A 23329-nucleotide genomic window follows, 5' to 3' on the forward strand; every position below is an offset into this window, starting at 1 on the left:
GGCCTGAGCTGGTTATAAAGGCCTGGCCCTGCCCCCTTCCGGTCATGTGACCGCCTGGTTGCCCTGGCAACCAGGCACCTGAGCTGCCTGGGTGATTGACAGCTCTGCCAATCACCCTCTCAATCACGGAGCACCTCTGTGACTCCGTGACACTATGTATAAAGTTCATGTAGTAGTTGTAGTAGCGTATTTTCAGTTGTTCTTAAGGGCTGAATAAGCTTTTACATTCTAGTCTCTCCATAGCTATTTCTGGGTGACCTTGGATAAGTCACAATTTCTCTCTATTTCAGTTTGACTAACTGTAAAAAGACAGTCTAGCAGATGCAATAAATTTACTTGTTTGTCCCTGCTCCAGAAATATTTTCTGTCGTTGAAAATGAGGAGTCAATTTTAGCACAGCAGAATCTTTCTACCAGGTAGCGATTGTTTTGATGTGTTCCCTCTTAGGGGTTACTTCTCAAAGTGTAACTCATTAAGGGTCAATCATGGGTTTTCAATCTGGGACCTGTGAACAGGTTTGAGGAGCACAGGTTTTAACATGTTAACAATGGAGGTAGGCAAAATGTTGTGAGCCACTGGTTGTTCTGTGAGAAAGAGGCTGACTCATGCAGCATTTGGAGACTAGCTAACTGGGCCAGGTTCTTCAGGGGCCTCTACACAAGGAGCTCTATCAACCTTTTCAAAGATAAAACATGCATTCCTCTATGTTAATTCCATCCAATTTGCTGGTGCAGGGTGGAGGGAGGGTTAGTCTGAGGTTCTGCTCTCACCCTGCTCTTTTAACAAACTTTGAAAAGGTCAGCAACACAAGCAGTGTTACTGAAATCTCACCCCTCACATGGTTGCTCCCACCACAACAGAATAGATGCTGTCAGTCCTTTTGCCATCTCTTTTCCTGCTCGAGTCCTAGCCACAATCTTAAATACCTTTAAAATGATTTGGATGGAAGGTACCATGCAAAAATGCTAGCTTGACGATCACCTGGCATTACCTATGAAAAAACAATGTAACTGGGTTATAATTGGAATAATAGTAATTAAAACATAAAGATCAATGTGCTGTGCATCCTCAGGAACTGCTTGTTGTTTGTAGCGCATGGAATCCATAGCATGGCAAACAACACACCTGCTTAGTTTACCATAAACCAGGAGTCAGGAACATTTTGGGGTAGAATGCCAAAAACACCCTCAAACCTTGACTTGTAAGATGTTGGCGTGCAAGGTTGGATGATAAGGGAGCCACAAGAGGCCTGATTCTTGTTGTAGTAGTACAGCCCTGGCCCCCTCCCCACTGTCTGCCCTGAGGTATGTGCCAAGCTGAATGCCTTTGTGTTCCCTCCTCTGACACCTGTGCTGGGGGTTGCCTATCCCTGCCATTATCCAGTTCTCCCCTCTGCAACAGGGGGATGGTAGCTTAAAAAAAGAAGATCCTGTTTAGAGAAAATGAACTTTGTGAATATTTTAAAAATTTCCTAGAATACAAAAACTCTTGCTTCTAAAATCTGGAGAAATTTAGGATAAAGGAATGAAATGGTTAAATATTAGCAGGCAATTGCAGACAAAGAAAAGGTGGTAATGCTACTTTACAGGACACAGAATATCATATTTAAACTACAGCACAGGCTGATAATATGCAATTCCATTTCACACTATTTCAGTTATAATTACTAGATAAGCATACACCTATTCCTGTCTTAACCAAAGTACACATTATATGACATCACCTAGATAACTTTAGTGCTGTATAAATAGTATAATATTAATTGCTTTTGGACCCAGTAAATTTAACTGTTAGCTAATGAATAGTATAATGTTAATTTCATGATAGTTTACTTAGGGCTTAGCTGACAGTGAGTTGACACAGAGTCCCAGATATAATGACAGCATCAAACCCTGCACTTACTGAAATTGGTACAATGCTATGTCTGCAATTTATTACTATTATTTATATAACATTACAGGCTAGAGAATATAGCCAAGATTGGGCCCCTATTGTACTGAGTTTTGGGTGTTCCCTTTGTAAGGGAAACTTTGTAAGGACAAACTGATGCTCTATGTAGCTTTATAATCTGAAGACACAAGACACCAGACAGAAAAAGGAGGCATCGACTCCTGTTTCCTACAGATGAGGAACTGAAGCACAGAGGGCATTTAGAGAAATGCTCTGGGAGTTGGGGGTGCTTTAATTTGGGCGCTTTAATCAAAAGATCCCAGAGTGTTATGTGTATCAGTGTCCCAGCGCTGAAAAATGGTGACGGTGCACTTTGAACCAAAGCTCATTAAACAAGCTTTAATTTAAAGTGTCCCAACACCATTTTTCAGTGTAGGGACACTGATACATGTGACCCTTGTGTCTGCTGGAGTGTGGTCATTATCATGATCCTGCAGACTTGATTGAGTCTGCTCCAACATGCTATAATTACAGTGAGTCGCAGCAGCCCCCCTGCATGTGTATAGGAGCCCAGAGAGATCATGAGCTCCCATTTAGCTATGTGAACAGTTCCACTGAATTCAACAGTAAGTTATCACTGGGACTCTCACATGTTTAAAGCTTTGCTTGACTCTCAGAAAAACAGATATGTCATGTCTTTGGTTCAGTTAAGAATTATGTTTACCAAATTAAAAAGGTAATTATTACTTTCATTCTGGTCTGGAAGAAAGAAACAGTAAATAACGATTACGTCTATGTGCAGGTCTTTGCCATACATTGTGCCCTGGAACAAAGCAAAAACACAAGCTGGTTGCAGCAGAAGCTGAAATCTTGTCATTTAAGCAACTAAAGATCTTTTTGTACAATCAGTGTTGCTACCACTGACTGTTATGTGCTGTTTGAGGAATAAGCTAGTGAAAAATGTGATTTATTATTCTGTGAAATGATCAATGTTTTTCTGTAAAGCCACAGCTGCCAACAATACCTCACTCTGTCAGTGAGAATTATTTGATATTCTATCAACTGTTCCTAAGACATGTCTGACTACAAACTGAACCCATCAACGATGCAAAGGGTCTCTTTCCTCTGAGTCCCCAGAATGAAGAATTCTCACTGACTTCAGCAAGGTGCTCTCATATTAGGGCTTGCAGAATAGAACTTTTAATATGTAATCATCAGTCCTCAGTGGTCAGGATAACAACTGTGGGTGATGGAAATAAAAATAGTCTTTCATCAGTTGTTAAACTAAGTATTCCAGTGAGTCATTCTGAATGTAAATAACTATATTCAGTAAACTTTAGAGACAGGATTTTTTTATTATTACTTCATTGTGGATGTGAGTGCATAGAAGGAGGAAGAGCTATAATTATAAGTCACTATTGCTTTTGTTTTGTTTTATTCTAATTTTTCTAAAGATTACAGTGGGAACAGGAAAAAAGAACTTTTAACTGCTAGGCTGCCAGGTCGCCTTCAGCACATGTCAATGGATAGCTTTTCAGTGGCAATTGTAAATGCGCTGCATAAGGACCCAAATAATTATTTTATGTATTCATGAACTTATTTATTTATTCTGTTTACATGCTGCCCTCCCCAGCAAAAGCTCAGGGTGGCTTATAATAAGAGAACAAACTATTGCATTTACTTAATGCTAAGACAGGCTCCCCCCACCCCCCGTTCTTCGAATCCAATACAAGGGCAGGGGGGAGGGAGCAGGTGGCTCCTGCGGCTCTGCCCCCAGCCCCTATCCAGGGTTGGGGCTGCAGTCACAGATGCTGTCTGCCCTTCCGCCCCCACCCCCTGCTACCTCTGCACTCTGTCATTTCCCTCCTGCCCTTTCCAGCCTCTGCTCCCCGGCTGCTCCTTGTCTCCCCACAGCCTTACACTTGCTTCATGGCCTGAGCATGGCTGCAGTCCCAGCCCAGCCCAACCTCACAGGAGTGGTGCAGAGCCTGCATAACTTCTACAGGGGCTGGGCTGGGTCTGTGTTCAGTGGCCTAGGTGAGAATAGGGACAAAGCTGATGCAGTGTAAGGGTGGGGGGAGCAAAGGCTGGAAGGGAGTGGGGAGCAGAGGCTGCTGGTGGGGGGGGGAAGTTAGAGGGTAGAGGTGGTAGGGGAGCAGGTACAAGCAGGAGGTAAGCTGTTTGATTTCCCCATACTACCTGCCCCTCCACTGGACTTTCCCCTGTAGTGGTGGTGGTGTAATGAATTAAAGACAAGATCCCAATAATTAGATTCTACACATGGAAAATGATAAGAAATTTATAAATGTTCCATGTAGAATCTAATTATTGGGTAGTGTCTTAAGTTCAGGGTCATCTTAGTTTCAAGTAAATATGGTAACTTATAAAACAGGGGACTATGGCCTAGTATTGCATAAGCCATTGAGATGCCTGCTGAAAAGGTGGGCAGCCATTTACATCATGAAGATGGGACTATTTACATGTGTGAAATGAGTTGCTGGGCTCAGCTGAACTGCAATACCCCTTACTACAATTGCAGTGGGACTGGCAATATTTGGAAACCTTCCAGGCATTCCCAACAGACCAGGCAAGGCCCAAATAGGAGCAATGGGACTAGGCTTAGGACTTGGAGTTACATCTACAAAATACCTTGAGTTAGAGGGAATTAGGCTCAAAATATCAACACATCACTTTAATTGCCCTGGCCCCCAGTGGAATCCATAGCTCTGAGTTAGGTAGGCTAAGTCCCTATAAAACACAGGTGCAAAACTAGGTGTCTAAGAATGGGACTCACAGAAGGGAACATGCTGTGTGCAAGTTAGATGGGAGCCTGACTCTGGGCTGAAGGAGAAACACTTCCCTCCACTTAAAATTCACAGCTATTAACTATATTCTGAGGTGGTGCACCTAGGCAGATCAGTGCTTTCTTCCATAAAATACACCAAGAAGAGGAAGAGGTGGAAGTGGTGTCTGTGCCCACATCTGTACCTTCTGCTTAGCTTATAGCCCAGTGGTTACAGGAGTTATCTAGGATGTGGGAGATGTAGGTTCAAATCTTCTTCTGGAAATTTAGGCCACATATTTAGTCCTTGGTTGTGAGGCCTTATAAGATAGACTTCTCAAAAAATCTCTTGTGGAAGTTGTTTCAATGTTTATAAACACTTAAATATGTATTGGGGTGGGGGGTGGGTGAGAGAGAGGACGGCTCCATAGTCTGATGCTTATGGCACTCAGCTGAGAAATCCTGGATTCAGGCCCCTCCTTTAGGGTGTATATTTCTGCTTCTAAGCAGCTGAGATCTCTGGCTGGCTTTTAGCCATAGTTGTCCTTCAAGGCCATATGAATGTGTGCATGGAGTGGGGAGAGGGTAGATAGTACCCAGGTCCCAGTACTCCCAGTTTGTGAGGTTGTCTCTTTTCTGTACAAATTGGAGTACAGGGAAGGAAGCTGGAGGGAGAAAACTAACCCATTTGGACACCGTTTCATCTACTCCTACACTTAGTGTAGCTGACCCTGATTTTGGCTGCATCTGTAATTGCTCCTACCAGCTGCAGTTATTGGCTGGCTCCTTTCTTTCATACTAATTGTACTTAAGAACACTGTTTGCAGACTTAATCATACAGTTGCAGAGTTTAAAAATAAATAATAGCAAAAGGAGTGAGAACTGCACAGTACAGGCAAGGAAGATCATCATGTCAGTCAGTAATCAAAAGGAAAAAGTGGGAAGATACTACTCGGTGCTGTTTTTAAGGAACCCACGGTTAGAAGCCGGTTTTCCCTTTCAGCTTCTGACAGCACCCGCTGATTGGTCACTACACTCATGATTTTAAAGTGCTAGTCAGCAATCTAGCAAGGAACAAGCCCTTACACTTCACTTATCTGGACTGGGTTTAACTACAAGACAAAGGAAAGAGGGAAATGATGTCTCAGGTATTTGCAGTCACCATGTTGCAGTGTTGAGGTAACATTTTTGCAGAGTGGTAGGTTCCCAGCAAGCCTGTGCTTCAGCACTTCTGCTGATGACATGCAAGGGACTGAAAAGATTTTTTCACACCCTCAAGGATGCTATATACTGGTATAAGGGGAGAAGAGCTTGTCTTCCTCTGAAGCATCTGACAACTGGACATGAGCAAAGCTGGATATTTTGGTTGGGTGCTGGCCCTGCTGGCATTTACAAACTTTTTAAGTCTCCAGCTTAGAGGGTCTTACTCTTCCACACAAGGTTAAAGAAATTACTAAATCTGGGGTCAGAAAGAATTTGTTCCTCAGCTCAGACTGGCTAGGATTGTGGGAGATTTTGCCTTCCTTTGTAGCATGGGGTGAAGTCCTCCTCCTATAAGCACAGTAACTAACAACATCTCTACCATTGCAGCAGCAAGGTACTGGCATTGTTCTCATCTCTCCTGCTTTTGACTTACAGTGTACTGTGCAGTACTGGGTAAAATAGTTACCTGTGAACATCTGGGACTGGACTTGATGTCCATTGGGTCACCTCCTAGTCCTAATAAACAGTAATAATAATAATAATAGCCACACATGCTCCAAACCATGTGCTTGGAAACAATCTCAGGCATCCTCAAACACTTCATCTTCCACCTAAGCTCCTTCATCTAAAAGTTCTTTCAATCTAGACTTGGGAGTCCAAGTTGCTAGCTAACTATGCTGCTTTCTTTAGTATCATTTGTTTTCATCTTCCTCCTCCTCCTTGCCTAAGGAGGTGAAGCTAGTGCTTGTCAGTGGCTGCTCACCAGAGTCATCTTTTAGAACAGGCCTGTACGACGACCCCTCCTGGGATGCCACACTGTATCACATGCACCCTCTTTCTTCTCCCTCCCCTGCCCAAATCCCTGTTTAGATTTAATGCAGCATCAAATCCAGTTCTTCCCCTTGCATGAAGGCAGAATACTGTATTTGCTAATCATTGCTACTCTTTTAGTTACTCGATATCCTGGTGTAAAATCCCCATTTTATTTCTTTTCAGAGATCAATATTGGTATCATGTTACAAACAACTTCTAAGTAATTTTGCTGTTGTGTCTAATTCCTCTAAGACCTATTATGGTGTGTAACCCTCTTATTTATGATGCCTATAAATAAGAGGGGACCTTCTCAAATCCCACCTTAAACACTGCTTCTAGCAGAACAGCAAAAGATAACATCTCAGGTTCTTATTTACAGGCCATGTTCAGACTTAGGCAAGGTCAATCCCTAAGTTTTTGTCATTTATTCTGCTTTACTATTGACATGATAGAAGTGAGTTTTGCCATGATCTAGAAATGAGTGCTGCATTTTTAGCCTTCCTGTTTTCCTCTAAGAGAAGCAAATTCTGAAATGAAAAAAACTCTGTTAAAATTACCTTATGTTACATTGTCTTCTGAAACTCACAATAACTTACTGCAATTCAAACTGCATCCAAATATGGACCTGATTTGCTTTCAAGTGATAGCAAGGTTGTCAAAACTGTAGCTGAAATTGCCTAGAATAGTTTAAAGGTTCTGAAATTTCATGAACTTGCAACTCATACAACAGGATGGAAAAGTTATCTAACAAGAAAAACTTTAAAAAGTAGCATTTCTTGTCTTCTCAAAGCAATATCAGACTCATTTCTCTCTTCCTACAGTTCTCAGAAAGCTGCCTAATTTAAGTCTTCATGTCATTAACTTAGTTCAATATAGTATTTATATACCACTTCAGTATTCTGTAACTATTTTGAAATTAGTAATAAAAATGCTTAATTACTTATTCATAATAACCCTTAAAATACTTTAAAAATATTTAAAGCATATTTGAGAAGTAGACATAAAAGTATTAAGTGAGTTGATAAGATAAATGTAACATAATTAATCTACTTAAAACAGCCAACAATAAACACTTAAGTAACAGAAGTGTATTTATTCTGACAGTTGCCCGTACTGTGTTCCCTTTCTGACATTTGTCATTAACTGATTAAAGTAGCAAGAATGTTTGTGTAAACAGCACATTTTGAACTCATAAATGTGAGAATCTGCATGGCAGTTTAAAATGTACATTCTGGTACCTCTATAAAGTCCTGTTGGAAATGCCGTACATAGATTTGCATCTCACATGACAGATGGCACTGTGAATAGCCTAGTTCTCCATAATGCCATGCTGGGACATTAACTCTGACTCAGAGGAACCAGTGGGGAACTTAATGATTCATTAACATTGTTTCTTGCAGGCCCTTTATGTAATTTAACATCCTTTACTAACCCAGTCTAATTATGTTTAGTTTATGCAGTATTTCACATATTCACTCTAATGGCTGCTGGGTTTGACCATGCTAAATTCTCCCTGACTATATAACACATGTAATATAATCTACAAGAATGCCCTTGGCTAAATAAGGGTATAAATAATATGCATATATTGTAATCTGTGGAAGTGCCCCAGAGCCTGCAGGCTGTTTTGGCTGTGCGGCCCTTTGCATATGGGACAACTGACAAGTAAAACATTAATTTCACAAACATGATGACAACCTTCACATTGAATTAACATATTTCATTTCAGTGAGGCAGTTATCAGGGCCTCTGGGAAGTTATTAGTTTTACTAGCATCCTGGGGAGTAATCTTTGAAATAGTCTGTAAGAATTTGAATAGATCAATTGTAAAGTTAAGCAAGTGTTAACTGCAGTACTATACCAATGTTCCATCTTTTTTAATTGCTTGTAAAAAATGTAGCCCACACTCTCAATGATTTGAAAGGATTAACAATGGAGAAAACCAGTGAACATGTATTTGTCAATCAGGTAAGCAGATATGACTAAACAGATGCAAAGTGCAAGCCAAGTAGCATAAATAGCCATGTTGATAGCTATTTTTCACAGAAGAATCGTACTTTAATATTTGCACAATTTCTTTGAATTCCTTCTAGCTTGTGCCCCTTTAGTATTCAGGTGTCTACTACTGAACTTAGCATTCCAGGTTCAGTGTCACTAGGACCTTGCAGAGAAGTAATTATTACCTCCCTTCTCCATGACGTGCTGCCTTTCCATATACAGCCTAAAATAGCCTTAGTTCTTCTGCTGCCATATCATATTTCAAGCACATGGGTACAAACCTGCTCCCATAGGAGTCTGGCAATTGACTTGAATAAAAATTAAGATCGTGTTTCATATATAATTTGCTGAGTTCTGTCACCCCAAAGGTTCTTTTACAACATTACTGGTTGCATTGCTTCCTCCATTTAGATATTTGTTTGCTTTTTTTCCCCCTCTTCTCCCCCCTCCTCTCTCCTCCTCACCAGCGTGTTTGCGTGTGTCTTGTATATAATTTAATTAGAGTCAGGTTGTGGACCCCTTTCTTGCATTGGTGAACAGATACTTATATAAGCAGCAGCTCTGATTTTTCAGTCTGAGAATGTAAGTTCAGTAGTTTCTTTGTTTTCCTCTGTTTTCACTTGTACTTCCACTACCTTATTTTAATATCACCTACCAAATAAAATAATAAACCGCGCACCTCTCCTGAAACTCATTAATTGGGACCCACTATTAAGTCCTATGTCATCTCCCTCTCTGCTCTTTTATTAGATACCTTTATCTTTTCATGTTTTCAGGCAGTTTTCTATTCTTGTGCCCATACCTACTGATGAACCCATCTGAATGTTTTAAAAAGAGAATTATGCAATGTAGACAAGGAAAACAGTAACTAGAGTGCATTTTTAAGCAAAGCACAACAATGCAATGCATTTCATGCAGTCCATACTGAAGGATTCCAATTGATTTTGTTGTACTCTTAATAAACAAGCTGTTCGTTGCTCATGATTCCTCTAACATAAAGAAGTTTATTTTTTCCTCTTAATATTTGTTGCATAACTGTACTGCAGAGTTTAATTTATGGGATCCTGTTTTCTGATGAGGCTGAGATAACCAATTTGAATCCTAGTGGTAGACCCTACTGCCTTGCAGGTGTCAGACAGGAGGAAAGACTCTAACTGCTTTTACAAAATTTGACTTTATAAATCAAGAAGTATACTTTCCTTCCTGACTACACTTCTACTTAGGATTTTTTGGACTAGTTCATATATCATTACTGGAGATTTGTTTGTACTATTCCAAAGGACAGACTATTGCTTAAGTTAAACATTTTCTGAATAGAATAACTCTAAGGAGTGGCCATCACAGCCTTCATGATATCTGTAGGGCCATCTTGGCTTCATAGAGTCTGACCATTTTACAGGAAATGTGAGCATAAGTTGAAAATAAAAATCTCTACAACAATGAGCACTGGAGCTGCATACAGCAAGAAGAGTTTTTAAATATACAAACCAACCCTTGAGCTGCTTAGGTACTTTCATATGTAGTATTGAACAGCTAATAGAAATAAGTGCAAATTTAAACAGTACTGCAGGTACGTAGACTGGTCAGCTTCAAGCCAGAGACAACAAAACTAAATACACAATCTGCAGATCTTGGGAGTGGGAGAGAAACAGCTTTCCCAGCTGCAGGGACGTTTGTCTCTGAGCTCAGCCCCCACAATACGATATGTGTAAAAATAACAGGGTCACAACTTGGCCCTAAATAAAACAATATCTGAGTCAAATGCAAGCACACTGATGTGGGAGAATCATCAAACCTAAATATTTTAAATGGAGGAACTCAGTCTTCCTTTGGGTTTTAAAAAAAATTGAAAGCTGTTAGCTGGGATTTTTCCAGAGGTAAGCCAAATATTTTTTTTCTGTGTTAAAAAAATTCTAGTTTGAAAAAGAAACATCCTTGAATTGCAATGCAGGGGGATGAATGAGAAAAACCAAGCTGCGCAGCATCACAAATGGTCCCCTGGTAAAGATCATAGTGTATTCAGAAACTAAGATGGTACTTCCTTTTTTTGCACAAGAATAGTGACAGCTAGTTAGACTTTAATAATAAAAGATTTTTCAAACTTTTTAAAACTAGGTATCCCAACAGCTTTCTTAGGGACACCTGGCACCCTGCTTCCCAAAGGGAAAATATATTTATCATGGAGCAAGAAACCTTTTTGCCTGCCCCTCCCCCGCCTCAAATGTGAAGCTCCTCCATATGGCAAAAGCCCCTTTTGTAGTATTTGCCCCCATTTGGGGATGCTTTCTCTTTTCTATATTTTCTTCCTTCTCCTCTCTCTTTTTTTTTATTATATTATTATTATTTTTATATAATGTGTACTACTGATGAAAATAGAGCTTGTAGATGCTTTTACAAATGTACTTTAAGTTTAAAAGTAAGTTGTACCATGTAACAATGTTAGCAAGGGCAGGAATCTCTATATGGAGTGGGTCCCTGAATGAATCATGGTTGATTGTGTAACACAGTAGCTTGTCTGGATAAACAAGTTAACAAGCAGCAATTAACACCTACAAAACTACAGACCAAGAAGAGGAAAGAATCAATACAGAGCCAGGAACTCCCTGAAACTTAATGTTAAAGGTCACAAAGCCCTGGTTTGAGCTAATCAACACTAGAAACTGACCCTTGGGGCTGAAATACCCCCTGATCAACCACTTCCAGAGCTCTATTCATTATGGCAGTGAATCAAAATTCATGAACAGACTCCTGAGACTGCACGTACCTGCGGACGTGACCCCTGGGGCTGACAGCTGCCATCCAGCAGCTACCAAGAGGGATGTCCCTCGAGGTCGACGACCCCTGGATTGGGTAAGTCCGAGAATTGGGGAGTCAGCCAAGTCTGCCAGAGAGAGATAAAAGGCAGCAAAGACTGACCCTCAATGGCACCCTCTTTGACCTGACCAGCACCCTGTCCGTCCAGAAGGCGAGTCCCTTCTGAAGCAACATCACACTGAAAAAAGCCTCAACTGACCATCGAGGGTAGACTCCAGCGCTTGGGGATAGGTATATCTTGCCACTGGTGCTTAGTGTTCATAGCTAGCTACTGAGTGTGCATGAATGTGTGTGTTTGTGGGGATCAGCACCAAGGTTTATGGTCTGACTTTTGCATCTGTCCAATAAACTAGAATTTTATGATGATCCTGTGAGTTGGTGCTTTGTAGCCAACAATCATCTGTCAACAAGAGACCTAGGAGATGGATCTAATTCATAGGTTGTAGCTCAAAGTACTTTCCATCTCTCTAGAACTTCTTTAGTGAACAATGCCAGCTAAAAAAATAGAACAGAGAAGCACCTTAAGCACCTGATGTGTCACCACAGAGGCAGACAGCTGAGTTAAGTTTTGAGTGATTTTTATCTGCAAAGTAACATGGAAATTGCTCATTATTTTGACTTCATTGTGCTCAACTGATTTCAGTTGCATCAGTTTCATACAAGTAACAAATTTCCTTCAGCAGTACTTCCAACTTATACTAGTATGAGAACAAAACTAGCTAACAAATCATAAGGTCCTCCCCTAATATAGTGCCAAAAAATGTATGCTCCTTTTTTTGCATGTGAAAAGGCACAATTTACTCCTGAATCATTTGTTTACATGAGAATCCTATTCCACCATGTTCGAGTCTCGGAAAAACCGTTAATTCAACTATTTCTGTAATGCACCATTGTCTGAGCTGTAAGTCACACGTAGCAGTAATGAAGTGGACAATGACCCAGTCACTTTTTGCACTAAGAATTTTCAGAGACTTGAACACAGTGGAATAGGATTTCACCTGGGGACTTAAGAGGTGGAATAAGATCTAGACCTAAAGGCTCAAAATTCTAAAGTCAAATGCCCAAAACTTTCTTCTTAAAATCTCATGGTTTTAAGTTGGTCATATTACAGTAAACCTGACTAATGAATTTTAAACACCTGTGGTTGGCAACAGTGCATGAGAATGTGACAACATTCATTAAACTGCAACATGTATGTAGCAAACTTGGTTTGTCAGAGCCAACCATAGGAATGGTTAAATCATGTAAGAGTTTGAAAAGGTCCAACAGTACTAATAGCTGCACAGAAAATATCACAACTATACAAATACTATATAAATCAATATGATGGTGGGAAGACCAGTAGGACTACCTTTTGTGGTGCAGTGGCATTCAGCGCTAGCAACAAATCTTATTCTATTACATTCTCCTTAACCTTTATCCTGGTTCGGCTCTCTCCCCTCATAATAAAAACATGCTTTAGTCTCTTTCATATTAATAACATCCTACCCTAGACCCCACTTTCCTCTGCAACTACTGTCCAATTTCCATTCTTTATTTCATCGTTAAGGCACACTAAATACACTGGCTGTGATTACTGCCTGGAGTTCTTCTCCTCCTCATCACCTCAAGCCCAGAAAGGTTAAAACTGAGCTCTTAATCTCCAATCTCCCTACTATCTCTTTTCTTGATCACTATAGATAATGCTGTATCCTGCTGTCTCTGCAGTATAAACTGAGCACCACCAATGCAGATATCTCTCTAGTTCTTCATATGCAACTTACATTTGTCTTTAAAACTCTTTCTGCATAATGTGTCTAAAACATGGACTTATCCATGCTACAACTCTTGTTTCAGTTCTTTTTACCTTCCATTTACTGAAGCCTCCATTTCTCTGGTTTTGAGATGCAACCTTGCCCCACTGATACCCTTCCAGAATGCTACTGCAATGATTATAATCCTAGTCTATCAATTAGACCGTGTCATTCTTTTCTCAGTGTTTCTTTAGTGTAATAATTCTCAACTGGAATTGACAGTACCCTGGGATGCCACAAGATGCTTTTAAGGGTGCAATGTAATAGTAACACTGTTTGATGTGCAAAAACCTATACATGATTCACAAGATGAACCCAGAGATTTTAAATAGAAATTCATAGTGGCAAAAACATTCTGGAACCTGTTGTGATCTTTCTGAAGTTCTTTGCATTAGAAAAATTGCTCTAAATTCAGAAAAATCATGAACCACTGCTTTAGTGGGTCCTTCTCTGTCACAGAAAACATAAAAGGCTTTCAATGTCCTTCACAGTCTATCCCTGCCCTGTCTTTCTTCTGTCATTCAGTATTGGGAAACTGACTGTTGCATTTGATTGGCGACAATACCAGTCTCCATAGTCTGTCTATTAGATTTTCTAACAAGCGTCTTCATGACTTCTGTCATGCTGTCTCTGAGCTTAGGAGGAGCACCCAGTAAACATGCATACAGCTGCCTCACTGTCCTTGTCAAATCCTCTCTTAAAAGTCTCCTTCACCATGATGTTAAAGAAAACATGACAGGATAGGTTGTTGATCTGCTATAACTACTGCCGCCTTCTTTCTTTGTATTCCACTTTATAAGTCTATCAGTTCTTTTTTGTTTTATAGTAGAAAGACCACCTTTTTATTCTATATTTGTACTGAGCCTTACATAATGAGGCTCTGGTTCATGACTAGTGCTCCTAGTTACTATGGTAATACAAAAAATAATTTTAGCTGAGGGTCCAGTCTCTTTTGATGTGTTTCTTTCCTGAAGTCACTGACTGTTTCTTTGGTTACATGTGAACTACAGAACAAATCCCTTTCCATTGAACAGTTTTTAGCTGCGATTTGATACTTAGGCAGTTCCCTCATCGGCATGCTTCCCCTAAGTTACTTGGATTTGATTTCCAAATTCATGCCATTTTTCAGGATCTCTAAATGTTGTTTAAGGTTTTTCAGGTATTTCTTCTCAGACGTTGTCAGGTGACTATGCTTTCTCTGACTGCACATACTACTGGCCTAGAGTGTAGCCATAGTCCCCAAATTTGATAACTCTTTTCCTAGCGTGCAATAAGAAGGAATACTGAGGAGAAGAACTGTGCTTAAGGATTTTATTTCCACATCATCTTCTGCCAGTGGTTGTTGACATATGTCATGGAATGATATACAGGCAGTCCTCAGACATACAACACAATTGGTTCCTGAAAACTGTGTCTTAAGTCAAAACGTTGTAACTCAGAACCAATTTTCTCATTAGAAACAATGTTATAAATGAGGGATTGGTTCCTGAACCAAGGCCCAATACCCTATTTTCACCAAAAATACCCAAGGATTTTGTTCTGGATCAATTATAGATGAGTAATATAGCTACATTAATGTATTTATATTGTAAATAGCAATCATATTGTTTTGGAAGGACTTCTTTGAGGTGACTTGGTTGGACTTTTTGAAGGCTTCTTGGCTGGAGGCTTTTCAGGAGTCTTGGCTGCAGGCTTTTCTGAAGTCTTGTTTGCTTTCTTAAAGAAAGTGTCCAAGGAAGTTTGGACAGATGTTCTCCAGGAAGATGAGCGACGCAGCGGACTTGTTCACTGGCATGGTGTCACATCGGAGCAAGCATTGTAAAGTCGAAACTGATGTCATAAAGTTGAAACAGGGTGTCAATTTATAAACGTTGTGTGAAACTTTGTAACTCAAAACCTAAGTCGAGGACTGCCTGTACTTAAAAGCAGACTGTCTGGTTCATTAACTACATCAGCAAACACAAGTTGGAAAACAAAACAAAACAAAACAAAGTTGACCCTTTATGGGGAAAAAGAACTATATTTGGTGTGGAGGAGGAGGGGAATACAAGCCGCGTAACAAAGATTTGTGTAAGTATACCCAAGTTAGCTGTACTGATAACAGTGTAACTTGGGCAGCTTGAGCTCAGCGTAGCCTAACAACCTTAGCATTTACACTGCTTCTTGGACAGGTTTTAGCAGCCCACTCTGAGCTCTGTACCGTAAAGCCAACACTGCTATCAGCATGCAAGATAGTTAATTTAGTATAGAAAATACATACTATTATAGGCTCTGGCTTGTCTGGACTGCTTTGGAAAGGTATGGAAATGATAAAGAAGGATGGCAGTTGTGTGAGGCTGAAGAAGGCTTATGATGGATTATTTCAGCAAAAGACCCTGATCACTTATTTGACTAAGAACAGCTAATATGGCTGCACATGTTTTAAGACATAAACTGATGGCACGGGCACAAACTTGTAGCTTTGATCTGGCAAAATGTTAATTTTAATTGGCTTTATTGAATTAAAATGTCTGGACTAGTCCCATGTAATTATCCAGTACATTTCAGCTAGTTAGGGTTGGGCAGAAATCCCTCTTTCCTGTCCATATGGAAACTCTCATGTTAAACACTTTATGGATGGGAAAAGATGTGCTTTCCTTTGAAGTCACAAATGTCATCTACTGTATCAATCAGAGAGAATATAGTGTGCAACTGCATATTAACAGTGGTAAGCCCATGTATAGTTCCAATAAGTAAAAGCTCCTTATTTTTTAAATAACTGATACCTGGAAACAGCATTACTGAAGCATGAAGAAGTTCACACTGCTCACAACCACTTTACAAATTATTACAGTTTTCATCAAAAACTCTTTTGCTCATCTCTACAGAGACAGCACTGATCAACGGAAGAAAATTAGCCAACAGGAATTACAAGAATTGCAGTTAGCCATGTTAGTATGAAGTTATGCAGATGGCAGGGTAAGTTTGCATCTTAGACTAACTAAATTCACTGTGCCTTCTACTTTAACTTGGGGCACTAAACATATCTAGCCCCTCAGGTCAGATGAGTGAGGCAGGATTGGCCCATGGACTGGAAGAACAGTGTGGGGCCAGCCTCACAACCTGGATCAGGTCCATGAATTTCCATCATCCAGATCAGGACCCAACAGGAAGAGGCCTGGCACCCCAGGTGCTTGGCTGCCACTGAAGGAACAAGCTCTAGCATCAGACTTTTTCCCTTAGTGATGCTGGGGCTCTAGCACTCCAGCTGTCACCTGGGTGCCTGGCTACACCTTTGGAAGGTCTCCCCCATAAAGGCTGCAGGCCATATGTTTGACACCCCTGCTCTAGCTATTCCAGTAGGATACAGTTTTAACTTTTCCTGGATGCCTGTCATGCAAAACATCTTAGGGCAATTCAAAAATCAATATGAAGGGAAATATTAGATCAAGCAATCAAAAAAGATCAAACAATTCTGAAGAAGAGGAAAGGATAGCAATCACCTAATCAGCACCAGCTAGATAAACTGATAGTTTTACATGAGACAGGCTAAGGATATGATTTAGCCACATTTTTCCAGTGTAATATATAACTGTGCCAGTAGAAGTGGAAACTGTTGACAATCTGTTTTCTGTATAAAACATTAAGCGCCTTTAAAGATTTCACAGAGCCTTAATGGTTGAATTCTTGCCTCTAGTGAGATCAGCAGCAATATTTTTGTAGACTTCAACAGTGGTAGGTTTTCACTTAATATCATTGACATTTCTTCCCATACAATTAAAATAAGTCTAGTGAAACATTTTTGTTGATTTAAATGTTTTCCTTCAGTTTCCAGTTCTAAACACTATGCAAATACATGGAAGGAAAAATACTATTTAAAAGAGGAGTTAAATTCAGCAAAATGCAAATGTTCCACAGCACAAGTGTTAATGTTATCTTTCTTCAGGCATAAAGACAGTCTGTTGATGACTGGCCTTATATGTGAAGAAGGGTGTTTGTGTCTGAAAACTTGCAAAGAACATCTTTTACAACTATTTAATTGGTCTAATAAAAGCTATCACATCTACTCAAGAAACTTGTCTGCCTATGTCCTTAGACCAACACAGCTACAACCAACAACCCTAAAAGTTATTTTTGTATTTTTTCAATTTTAATAATCATTGGTATTGGTAAAAGGAAAATATTTTTAGAATTTTAAAATGAAATCACAGCTTTTTTTTTTTATTTAGGAGACTGTAATACAATATGTGCATGATTGTTCACTCTCCATTTTTTAACAAATAGTAGTCACTTGGAGCTAAATAAACTCTTGGCATTGAATTACAGCCCTTACAACACCAAATCATACAGGGAAGGAATGGAAAAGAAAGGAATGCTATGAAAATGACAGCACTTGGAGGAATAATGTCTAAAGACTTAACTCTTTTGGAAGCCTGCAAAGGAACTATGACAGTGAGGGGATGATATCCCTCACCAGCACTCAGGTATAGCTGCTGCCTTAGTTACTCTCCCAAATTAGGTGCAATAACACATACAATGACTCCTGTTCTTAAAATAGTCTCCCCTCCTGCAATCTACTTCATAAATATATTGCAGTATTTGTATTGGCAATCCCCTCTGATCCATGACTCTTCCTTGGACTCAATTAATCTGTTTATTTCATATGCTATAGGCCATCTCCTATTAGGACTCCACTGCTCTTCTTTGGTAAAGTTGAGGCAATCTTTTCACTCAAAAGTCCTTCTCCTAGGTTACACCCCTTTGTTACCAAGCAAGTTTTTTCTCTCCATAGTGCTTTACCTGAAAAGACTTAACAATTTCCAGTTTCCCTTTCTTTAAGCCAGCAATTCTCAACGAGGGTGTTCCAAAGATCCTTTTAAGGGTGATACCTTCATGATCCACAAGATAAAACTAACTTGTGGATCACCCAACAAGGACACTGCTCAAGAGATAGATCACACTTTTGAAAGAGCTGCACAGATACCACATAAATATTTGTTGAAGTACAAAAAGAAAATCCCCACAAATTGCCCAACATTAATTATGACATACTACCCTTCCCTGGATCCTACATGGAAAATCCTTAAACCATTGCAACCCATACTAGAAGAAGGCAGCTTTCCAGAACCACCCATCCTAGCCTCTGAGCAAGCACCGAACCTTGCTAATCTCATCACCAGAAACAAACTCCCTATGACCCAAGCCACACCAAATGGATCCAGACCATGTCAGGACAAGAAATGCAAAACTGGCCAACATATCTGTGCCACTCCTACAATAACCACACCCCACAACAGAACTATCACCATTCCTGGATCTGACACCTGCACTTCCAGAAATGTTGTATGTCTCATCCAGTTCAACAAATGCCCTGATGGAAAAAAGGTAGGAGAAACCAAATGAGAACTGCACAAAATAATGAACGCATGCTGAAAATCCATCAAAGACAAAAATATCCAATTACCTGTGGGTGTACACTTCTCTCAAGACAATCACTCCCTCTCTAAGCTCTCAGTTCTAATCCTCAAAGGGAATTTACAAAACACCTTTCATAGATAAGCCTATGAATTTCACTAGTGGATACTAAAAATCATGGACTCAATATAGACATTGGATTTATGACATATTACAACCTCCCTGACAACTAATTTACCAACCTGCCTGAACTTACTATTTACATTTTTTTCCTCTCCTTTCTCCCCTCCTCTCCTTCTCTACCCTTTGTTTGCCTAATTTCCAGCTATGTACTTTTTCACAAACCGACTCTCTTCTACTTTGGATAACTCATTACTACAGCAGAGTCTCCCTTGCTCACCCATTTCCCCCCCTCATTCCCCACCTCCCCTTCCCATTGTTTTCCTATTTTCCACCTACTTACATTCTCACTGACCTCCTGTTATACTTTTAGCTTTTTTAATTCTTTGGAGATCTCAGAACAGCAGCATCTCCCTATGCCTGAAGAAGGGTATTTGTGCCCAAAAGCTTGCAAAGAATTTTGTTCTAACTACTCAGTTGGTCTAATAAAAGATATCACATCTACCCAAAGAACCTTGCCTGCCTAAGATAAACCTAGAGATTTCAAATAGGAATCCAGAGCGTCAAGCGCATCCTGACCTGTTTTGGTCTTTCTGACTTCTTTAGAACAGATGGATTGTTCTATTATGTTTCCATAATCAACAAATGAGTAAGAGCTAAAGGCTGGCATTTTTCAAGGGGTATCTTGAGGCTAAAAAGGTTGAGGACCCCTGCCCTGAGATAGGAAGAATTCCTTATAAGCTTCTCATTTACCACACCTCATTATTTAACAATTGTGCTTATGGTACTGTATTAAGGTAGCTAATTTTTGGAATTTTTGCATATTACTCATCATACATGGAATAGGATGTAAAGAGTCTGAGGACCTGAAATTTAAAAGTCTGATCCAAAATACTTTGACTCCAAGAGACTTGGATCTTCAGTGAGGTGGAATTTACCTGATTAAGAGAGAAAAAAAATCTGCTTATCAGTTGCTGGCACTTGCATTTCTGATGGAGGATTGCAACCTCCACAATCTGTTTCTCTTTCCTAAAGAGGCTTGTTGCTATCCCCCATGTGCAGCCATTTATTTCTTGCTGACAGATTGTATGCTTATCGTACTAAGCAGTTCTAGCCAAGAGGGTGAAATTACATTTTCCCACAATCTTTTTTCAAGACAATTTGACAAAATGCAAGGCCTGTTTCTTAGTCTCAGTCTTCCTGACTATAGTTATCTCATGCATCATTAACTTTTGGTAACACCTAATGGCAATCTATAGAAATGTTGTACAACGTAATAGGCCCAGGCAACAGAAGAGCACTGAGAATTTGCTATCAGAAGGTAACAATGCAGAGCCTATTCTCTTTCAGAAAGTTATCAACCCGGTATTTTGAACGACAGTTGTTTTTTGAAGTACAGACTTTAAAAAGAGGGTTATTTTTTGTTAGCGAATGTGACAAAAAGATAATGTGAGATAGTGCTCCATCAGAAATAGTGGTTATCTACTGGGAATATTTATGACATATACAGAGCAGAATACTTGTGAACTTTACGACTAATTCCAGATAGGAGTGAGATACCTGAGCAAGACATTCAGAGGTGAAGGCACTTGACATAGCAGAAATCACACGTGTTGGAGAGGCTTTGTAGATGCACAATACTTCAAAATACTGGACACTCTGATGCAGGTTAGGAAGTGAAATACTTGACATTTGGCCAAATTATTTGTTTGATGCTATAAAACAAAGGATTTTAGTACAGGGATCAGCAATTACAATACATGCATCTTCTATATTTGGACACCTTTAAGCTTAGGAAACTTAAGATTCATGTTGTTTGTTCTTGCAGGTAAACACTATGCATGCAGTATTGAGCTTGAATAATCCAGCTTTGCATTATATGTAGATAAGAGGTGGTAGTTCATCCACTGAGACTACTGAGACCTAATGGCCGAAGTAACTCCCATCCTGTCAAAAACCTTTTTGGAAACTTGGAAAGAAGGCTATATGGAGCTGCAGATCTCCTACCTCTGCCTCACCTGGCCTGTCCCATATCTCTAGTGCAGACAGAACTGAGTGCTAAGCTGCTCTCCCTGCAGATTCAAAAACTGTGATCTCTCTCCTTGTATAAGATGGAACCATAGCGTCTTCTGCAAGAAGTTTCTCTACATCTTTGGAGAAAAGGGGTCAGTATTTGTTCCCTACAACAGGAACAAAAAAGTTCTAAACTAGATTTTTTTTTTTAATGAGGTCTATGTACTTCAAACTTCATCCACCCAAGTATTAAACTATATTTAATTACATTACTTTACATCTTTAGGCGTAAAATGAAAAGGCAGATCCAAGACTCTGAGGCACCTTGCTCTGAAGGACTCCCAAGGTCAAATTTCATATTAATACACATTAATATTTATTCTTGGCTTCTACACTCCACACCTTTGCAGTCTCTCAACCTGGGCAGTTTCTGATCTCTCTCCCTCTGGATGTTTCCAGCTAACTCCAGTTTCTCACTTCTAGCCAGTTTATCCTTGACATGCTCCCTGCTTCTTATTTTTTGCCTTGCTGTTCATTATATGGATTCTTACCCACTTACAGTATAATTCTATTATGCTTCATGCACCTAAATGGTAGTTTTCCAGCCATGTTATTGGCATTTTTGGCACTTATGCACAGTTTGTGATTCTATTACTCCTTTAGTGTGGACACATATGAGTGTGTACACATAAAACAAGCATAAACCATAGGACAGGAGTAAACCACCCCAAGCACAGGTGCCAGAGCATGGCACACAAAGGTATTTTGCTTGGTATGCATACCTTGAGGCGGATGATGGGAAAAGGACTGGAGCTGTGCTGCTACAACAAGGATTGGGCCTCTTGTGGCTCCCTTACCATCTGCCCCAGCACACCAACATCTTACAAGTTGAGGTTATGGGTGTTTATGGCACTTCCCAAAAATGTTGCCCACCCCTGCAATAGGACATGCAGTGCCTGGGCTGGTGCATGGCTACGTACAGGCACCCATTCTGGATGTGTAGGTGTATGTAAGTCACAAAAAAACAGAGCAGCAAGAAATCCATGATTAAGGGGTGTTAGATGCCCGAGGAAGGGTGTACTCTCATGTATTAGTCCAGGGGTGGGCAAAATGTAGCCCAGGGGGAAGATGCGGCCCACGGGACCACTAAACATTTTAGAAAATTAATATTAATCTGCCCTGAGCTGCCTGTCACGTAGCCCTCGATGGCCTGCCAAAACTCAGTAAGCGGCCCTCTGCCCAAAATAATTGCCTGCCCCTGTATTAGTCCCGGTAGTAGAGTGGTTAGGAAGAAAGAGACCCAGTTCTAGGCTTACTTTCACTTAGAGGGGGTAATGGCTTCTGACTTCTCAGCCCTGTACCCTAATTGGTATACAGCAGGTAGGCTATTTTCCAGTGCTCCTTTTGAAGCTGGCCCTTAGGTAGCTTAGAGAGAGAGAGTGCGCTATGTGGACCGAGGAAAAAGAGAACAAGCTACAGCAGTGCCCAGAAACCTTTTATAGGCTATGGCAGCGGCAGGAAATTATTTCAGGTGGAGGGCCCCTTACTGAGTTTTGGCAAGCCATCGAGGGCCTCATGACAGGCAACCAGGGGCAGATAAATATTAATTTTGTGAATATTTTAGGGGCCCTGTGGGCCAGATAGAATGGCTTGGCAAGTCGCATCCAGTCCCTGGGCTGCATTTTGTCCACCCCCTGGGCTATGGGCTAGGTAGCTTTAGTGATGTGTTACTGCTGGGGGCTTCCCCTGTGCTCACGTTGGGGTCAAGCAGCTGGGAGTTACTTTAGCACCACTGTTGCTTTCTTCAGTTCCCCACTCCCCAGCTGCAGTGCAGGCACAGATTCTAGTCACTGGGAAGCTGCTGTGCGACCAGGTATTTGCAAAGTGCATCTGTGCAGCCACTGCTTCTCCCTGTTCCTCCCTTCCCCCAACTGTAGCTGTAGCACAGGCATAGCTGGAAGCTGCACCCACACTGCAGCCAAGGGGGTAGACAATGGGGAGAAGAAGAGTGGGCAGAAGTTTCATAGTTGGTAGGGTCAGAAGGGACCTGAGCAGATCATCAAGTCCGACCCACTGCCATGGCAGGAAAAAGTACTGGGGTCAAACGACCCCGGCAAGATGATTGTCTAGCCTTGTCTTAAAGACCCCCAGGGTCAGCACCACTTCGCTTGGAAGTTGGTTCCAGATCCTAGCCGCCCTGACAGTGAAGTAGCACCTCCTGATGTCTAGTCTGAATCTACCCTCTGCCAGCTTGTGACCTTTATTTATAGTCATTCCTGGTAGCGCTCGGGGGAACAGGGACTTCCCCAATGCCTGCTGGTCCCACCTGACTAGTTTGTAACAGGCCACTAGATCCCCCCTCAGCCTTCTCTTGTTCAGGTCCTGTAGCCTCTCCTCATAGGGCCTGCCCTACTGCCTTCTGATCATGTGAGTGGCCCTCCTCTGGACCCTCTCCATGTTGTCCACATCCCTCTTGAAGTGCAGCGCCCAGAACTGGATGCAGTACTCC

General features: G+C 40.7%; 1 protein-coding gene and 1 long non-coding RNA gene across 2 annotated transcripts in view; one reads left to right on the forward strand and one right to left on the reverse strand.

The window, feature by feature from the left end:
- JPH1 (junctophilin 1) overlaps window positions 1-23329 on the reverse strand; it is a 120567-nt gene that overhangs the window by 17388 nt on the left and 79850 nt on the right. The gene's annotated exons all lie outside the window — the stretch shown is intronic.
- LOC109319655 overlaps window positions 8311-23329 on the forward strand; it is an 18801-nt gene continuing 3782 nt past the window's right edge. The window contains exons 1-2 of the long non-coding RNA XR_002103576.1: window positions 8311-8321; window positions 9945-9948. This is a non-coding gene — a long non-coding RNA (uncharacterized LOC109319655). The remainder of the gene's footprint in view (window positions 8322-9944; window positions 9949-23329) is intronic.

The sequence above is a fragment of the Crocodylus porosus genome, unplaced genomic scaffold (genome assembly GCF_001723895.1).
Source record: "Crocodylus porosus isolate Cpor-Errol unplaced genomic scaffold, CroPor_comp1, whole genome shotgun sequence".
In the NCBI taxonomy this organism is placed as follows: Eukaryota; Metazoa; Chordata; order Crocodylia; family Crocodylidae; genus Crocodylus; species Crocodylus porosus.